Here is a 7,134-nt window from a genome sequence, read left to right on the forward strand (position 1 = left end):
TCCGTGATAAAAGGCATTTACTGGAATATCATTTTTCTGCCTATTTATGAATCGTTTTCAAATAAACGCTAGATTATCGATAGTATATGTGTACTTATGCACGCTATAGAGGCGGGCTGAAAAATCGATTCTCTCATTTCCTCATCAGCGATCACAGCCACACACACACATAGGGCAAATGCTGATATATAGGTCAAAACAGCTCTGATTATCCTAAAACTGGTAAAATAAATTCCTTACCTGAGATTAGATGTTATCCAAAAAGATTATTCCAATTCTTGATCGCCATTCCAAATATCGATCACGCTTATTGATTACAGTGTTGAGTCCTGTAAATACATAATCCACACGTTTTCCGGGCCGGCGAGCACAATCGATCCTTCAGTTGGCTTGACGGAAAAGTAAAATCAGCAAACTGGCCACCCCCCCTGCATCAGTGTAAAGTAATGTGGTGCAGTACCACAGGGAGAGACGATAGGGGGCGGTATCTTCCCAATTGAGCTCAGTGAGACTCTGCAGCACTAACCCGAGGCTCGATTGATGAAATATGAATTCAAATCGCCAAAAAAAAAAAAAGACAAACAAACGCTATATAGCGTTGGGGGCACTCAAAGGTCGGCATGAACTAACAACAAAACGTGTCCGTGGCACTCAATGTGTTAAGTGAAACATGTATTTTGATTCTACAGGTATGGGCAGGGTAATAGAAGAAAGACATATAGGCAATACAATTAAATCTGAATATAAAATATGAGAAAATTAGATAGTGTTTAAAACATCTTCCGTCCGTGCGGTCCGTCGGCGGACCGCAAATGACATCATGTCATAAATCAATATCTCCAGACAGTATTCAAGTATAAACATCATAACCATGTCACAACATCATTTATAATGTATATTATCATCAATACGTTAGTTTAGCAATAGGTTAAGGTGTTATTAGATAGATTTTACTTTTCGAAATGATCTGTTTATTTCGCAAGAGGCGACCATTTTGGAAAACCTTGAACCATGTGAATTGTAGTTATAAGTCGTGTAGCTCCGCTCTGCGTCATACTGGAATCCACTTCCATATCAGTTCTAGCACTGAATACATTTTCACATGCACCTTTACACACCAATCCGCCTGGCCACACCCCCATCCGCTCCTCTACATAAGCATGGTGTGGCCATACTAACAACTCCTTCCTTGTTTTCACCACGGCGAGTGTCTGTATACACCACTTTGAGATTAGTGAGGAGCTACGATGAAGGAGCTGCGTTGACATTATATCTTTATTTTCTCTCTCACTATTTTCGAGGAAATACAGCGATAATGTCTTCGCCACCGGGGTGTCTAGAAGATGATGATCATTCTGACCTCCACCGGCATTTTCGTATTAGGGGCTCGCGTCGCTGGCCTAATCCCCACCGGCATTCCTCCAGCTCTGCAGTTGGACCGGTATTACCTCCGCTCTGCAGTTGGACTTTGCTTGAGAGGCGCTCGGCTGTGTGAGGGCTAGCTGCCTCTCCGGGTGGGTGATGGTTTTGATATGCGAGCGCCAGTTGTGTTGCTATGGGGGGAATGGCTACACGACTTACGAAAGCCGGCTCCAGGCTGGTACCCTTTTTTGCTGCCTCTTAGCGGCGTGGAGAGGGTTCTGGTTTGACGCCCACGCTACATGAGCTCCTCATCGGGAGCTCTATTGCCTGGGACCGTATCCGAATCTGCGGTTCAATCCCCCGGATCTCTGGACAAACGGATACTCTCTGTCACCGTGCGAGGCCCCACCTTTCAAGATGAAAGTTACCCGGCGCGAGGGAGGTGGGTTTGGTGTTTCGTTATAGGAATATCTCCACGCTCAAGTCGGCTGCAGCCCGTGAGGGAATTGTGCCGGCACCGCTGTGTCTGATAATCACCGTTCTGAAGACTGTGTTGACTTCTTTTCCTCTTCTCTCTTCGGATGAGGAGAGGGACAGACAGCAGCTGTCTGAAGTGTTGGCCTATATTGTGTTCTCACGTTGTGCAGTTTCGGTGATAGCTGCTTAGCTTGCGTTCTAGCTGGGTTGAGCTACCTGTTAGCCAGTTAGCTGTTAGCTACGATGCTAGCTCTGTACGCTCGCTCGGCTGGGAACATTAGTCTGATGCTACCAGTTAGCCTGGAGTTAGCTGTTAGCTTGTGCTACACCGTTGAACATTAGCCGTGAGAATAGCAGGCCATAGCACTCTGACTACGACGTCATCTTTGACAGAAGATGTAGTCGGCCCTGCACCATGATCGGCTGTTGGAGGGCGGCGTTTCGCCGGAGCAACTTCTTTTGCCCTGCCAGCGAGGGCCTTCGTCAATGTGGAAACCAGCCTGTTGCGGTCCTCTAAGCCTGCATTCATTGGTGCAGGTAAGGGTCCATTGGACACTTCCCCCCTCTTCCTTCCTTCCCCTTTCCGAATGTTTTGTAATAACGATGTTTTTTCCAAAACGTATGTTGCTTCACTACATGAGTAAAAATTAACTGGTTTTGTTGTATGATGAGAGGTTGTGTGTTCATGTAACGTTAGGCAACGTAGCTGAGCTCACAACTGGCTGGGTTAAAAACCCTGCAAAGCTATGTGTAGCAGGGTGGATTATCCCTGCTTAGTGGGAACGGTTGCTGGCAGTCACAAGGTAGCTGGACACAGCAGAGCTCCGTCTGACTGCACCCTCGTCTTTGGGCCTGGAGCGTCAAGGGAGAGTTGGGTAGGAAGGGGTTAATCATATATACGTTACCCACACCAAAAGAGTTAATACTGGCCACAGGAATGGACACGCACACAGAACCCCATTGAAGTCTTTATATTAATTGTACTGTTCAGTTACAATTATTTAATAGGAGTGGTCGAATGGACTGAAGTCCTACTATAGCTCCTGTGTGCAACTCAATACCTCATAAACACGTATATTATACACCCACCTCTGGGTTAATATCAGGGATAATATACGTGTTTATGAGGTATTGAGTTGCACACAGGAGCTATAGTAGGACTTCAGTCCATTCGACCACTCCTATTAAATTGTAACTGAACAATACAATTAATATAAAGACTTCAATGGGGTTCTGTGTGCGTGTCCATTCCTGTGGCCAGTATTAACTCTTTTGGTGTGGGTAACGTATATATGATTAACCCCTTCCTACCCAACTCTCCCCTTTTCATTATAAGGTTTCTAGTGGTCATCAAGGGAGGGTACTGCTTGCGGGAGGAACGGATCCATTTATGCACATCAGTCACTAGGTGTGGGAGGGTTAACGGAGGTAAACAGGGAAGTGAGAGCAAGTGGGGAAGTACTGCTGACCGCTCCGGAGAGGCGGGGAAGACCAGAGTACCAAACCAGGTTGGTAAATCCCGGGCCCCATTCACTCCCACTACCGGGTCCCCGTTTGACGCTCCAGGCCCAAAGACGAGGGTGCAGTCAGACGGAGCTCTGCTGTGTCCAGCTACCTTGTGACTGCCAGCAACCGTTCCCACTAAGCAGGGATAATCCACCCTGCTACATTTGGCGTCACGAACAGGATCAACATCCTAACTTACTCCCTTGACCGAGACCCGTAGAGAGACCCACGATGTCCGGGGAGGAGACCCAAGCCGAGCAGGAGATGGCGGCGAAGGTTGAGGAGCTGCAGGAGCAGTGTCAGACTCAGGCGACACTACTAAAGCAGCAGGCCGCAGCAATGAAGGAGTTAACCGAACGGGCACTCCAAGAGAAGCGCCACATTCAGGCGGCCCTACAGGAGCTACGAGAGGGCCGGGACGCCGCCACCGAGGTAAAGAAAGAGGAGGCCCACACCGCGCAGGAGATGGCGGCGAAGTTTGAGGAGCTGCTGGAGCAGCGTCAGACTCAGACGGCACTACTGACGCAGCAAGCCGAAGCGATGAAGGAGATGACCGAACAGGCACTCGAAGAGAAGCGCTACACTCAGGCGGCCCTAAAGGAGCAACGAGACGGCCAGGACGCCGCCGCCGAGGTAAAGGAGGAGGAGGCCGAAACCATGGAGGAATTGACCACGCAGGTGAAGGCCCTGACGAACAGAACCCACACACACGCCGGCCTCCTGGACCGACAGGCGCTGGCCCTGGAAAAGACCCAAGCCGCTCTCGACCGGGACGGCCGCGAATCCCGCACCGGCCCCTCCACCGTGTACGTCCAACGGGACCGAAAGTGCAGCGAGTTCGGAGGGGGAAAAGAGAGAGGAGAGCCGCTGGTGGAGGACTGGATCCGGGACGTGAAAGCGCATTTCCGGATCAGCAGAGTGCCCGGCGACGAACAGGCGGAGTTCGTACAACAGCATCTAAAAGGCGAGGCTAAACGGACGGTGCGCTTCGTGATGGAAGGGACTGCCCCAGAGCCGGACGACATGTTCCGATTGCTACAGGAGACGTATGGGGACAAGACCCCAGTCAGTGTTCGCCTGGGAGAGTTCCTCGACCGCCGACAAGCTGATGGGGAGAGCATACGGGAGTTTGCATATGACCTGCAAGAACGGATGCGACGCCTTCGGGACAGAGACCCCGGGCAGGTCCCCGGTCCTGTCGGCCGGCTGCAGGAGCAGTTCGTGCTCGGCCTGAGGGACCAGATGTTGAGACGGGAGATGCGGAGGTATGTGAGGGAGGACGGGACGCGGACGTTCCTCCAAGTGATGCTGGCGGCGATCGACTGGTCAGAAGAGGAGGTGGTCCTGCTCCCCGCGAGGGGTGCCGCCCGGGGCAGGATACACGGCGTCGCCGTGGAGAGACGCGAGCCACCTTTGGACATAGCCGCACTCCAGGAGTCCATCCGACAGCTCTTCGCCGGCCAGGAGCGGTTGGGCGCGCGCATGGAACAGCTCTTCCAGGCGTTTCAACAGGAGCGAGACACGGCCCCGAGAGGCTTCACCGGAAGCCGACGGAGGGGAGACGGGCCCTCTACCCCGTGCAGACTACCCCGCCGGAGCGAGGATGGGAGACTGATCTGCTACACCTGTCAACAGCCCGGCCATATCGGCCGCGAGTGCCCCCGCGCGATGGAATAATCACGCCTGGCGGAAGCACCGGGCGGTGAGGTCCCTCTCCCACCAGTACAGGACGCCACCCACACAGCAGCAGGCGGGTCGCCCGACCTGGCGACCGCCAGACCATGGTCTGGAGGGGGAGGTGTGGTAGTGTGCCGTAGGATTCGATACCACTGCGGCCGGCCAGACGAAAGCGCTGGCACCCGGCTGCGCATCCCGATGCGGTCAGAACCGGAGGCTGTACCCAAGAGACAGAACTATTACGGAGGCTTCCGACCAAGGGGTTTCCCCCGCCCCAGGCTGGTGCGAGACCGAGAGGAGAACAAGGGGAACAGGTCGGAAGGAGGTCAAGGGGGCGAGGACGGCCCGGACCAGGGGCCTCGTCGGCGCCGCTACCGCCGCAACTTCAACTACCGCCACAGACGCTCGCCGGCCGGCGACAAGCCGGGCCCAGAGGGCGGCGATGGAAACGTCAAGAGGACGTCAGTGTTCACGGTTCGTCCCGAAAGAGGGGGCCCCGAAAGGACCGTGCAGAGAGATCAGAGCAAGATCTGCTCCTTCCCGGCCTCCGACCCGGAAGAGCGGACGAGAGCTCCCCGAAGGACCCCGAGGAGAGCGCGGAGCTCATCCGAAACAGACGTGGGGGGTGCCTTCGTTTACCCTCGAAAACCGCACCCTAGGGCGTGTAACCCACCCAGGGTCCCACGGGTCGTCGCTGAAGCAGCGCCAAACGAGGGAGGAGAGGTAGAGTTGGTCCCCTCCGGGGAGGGCGGCGAAGACGGCAGAGACAGAGGCGAGGAGGGCGCCGCGAGGGGCCCCTCAGAGGCCTCGGAGGGCGAAGCCGTGGCCGAGGACCCGCCAACAGAGATGGAGGAATCTGACACGGAAGTCAACAGCGAAGGTTATGTAATGATCTCGGCGGAAGAAGTTCGGGCTTGCTTGCTCCGGGCTGCGCGGGGTCGGCCGGCCCCCATCCGTGCTCGCCGGAGCCCCGAGAAGCGGACCAATCCGTCGGAGGAGCACCAGAGGTCGGCGCCAGGACTACGTGCTCAAGAGTGTGTTTGTTGAACAGTGTGTCCAACTCATGAAGGAGTGAAGGAAACTGTGTGATTGTCGATCTATGCGTGAAACTGTTGGTCTCAGGACCGTTCTCATGCATGCGTTGGTTGGGGTTTTGTTGTTAACTTGCAGAGGACTTAGCAAGTTCAAAGTGGGGGGAAATGTAGCAGCCTGAAAATATTGTTTATTATTCAGAACTGCTGACATGCCTTTTTATCTCCCCTCTCTGCACCAAGACATTCTAATTCGTTTCATTGATATTCGTACGAACAATGACACAAGTGTCTCCTTATTTTTATCGCTGGAATATGGATTATAAGCGGCATTACTGGATTCTGTTCTGCAGTCCTTTTCCCTGTGGAGCTAGTGGGCGACCAGCAGGGGGCGGTGGCAGGCAGAGAGTGTCGGGGAGAGATGGAAGGAGATATATGGGAGCGGAAGGAGAGAGACATTCTCTTCGGCTTTGGACTTGACCGTGAACGGTCGCAGCCACAACGGGCGTGTGCTTTGGAATAGCCCCGTTGAAGAAGTGAAGCTGGAGAGCCCCGTGGAATAGTGACGGGTGATGGGAAGTACTTGCTAGTTGATGCGATATCCTAGAAGTACCAGCGATAGTGTTGTGAAGGGCCAGATTAAACCGAATATATATATTTATTTATATATATATATATTTAATTGTATTTGTATATTCTCTAATATTCCCTGATATCCCTTGTATATTCCTTGTACAATATGCATTGAATATCCATTCTAGCCTACTGAACATCCCATAATAGTCTCCATTCTACTATTGGTCGAGACCTTGGTGCCAGGCTGCCATACCCCTCAGACCCAGTTCAAACGTACCGCTCGACATGTACGAACAAGTCCTAGTTCCGCGTAGGAATTTGGCTACCGCACCACTAATGGGACTATTTGTTCATAGTGCGTATATATACTGCGCTACTAAAGTAGGACTTTCTTTTCAGTCCAGTTTCTTACCCTCCAATAGAGTCACAGACGTAAAGCCTCCCCGCGACGCCACGTGTGGGAGTAAGGCCAAGTTCGCCTACCATCGGTATTGAGACATCGTGT

The sequence above is a fragment of the Notolepis coatsorum genome (assembly GCF_963971535.1).
Source record: "Notolepis coatsorum genome assembly, chromosome: 17".
NCBI classification, from domain to species: Eukaryota; Metazoa; Chordata; class Actinopteri; order Aulopiformes; family Paralepididae; genus Notolepis; species Notolepis coatsorum.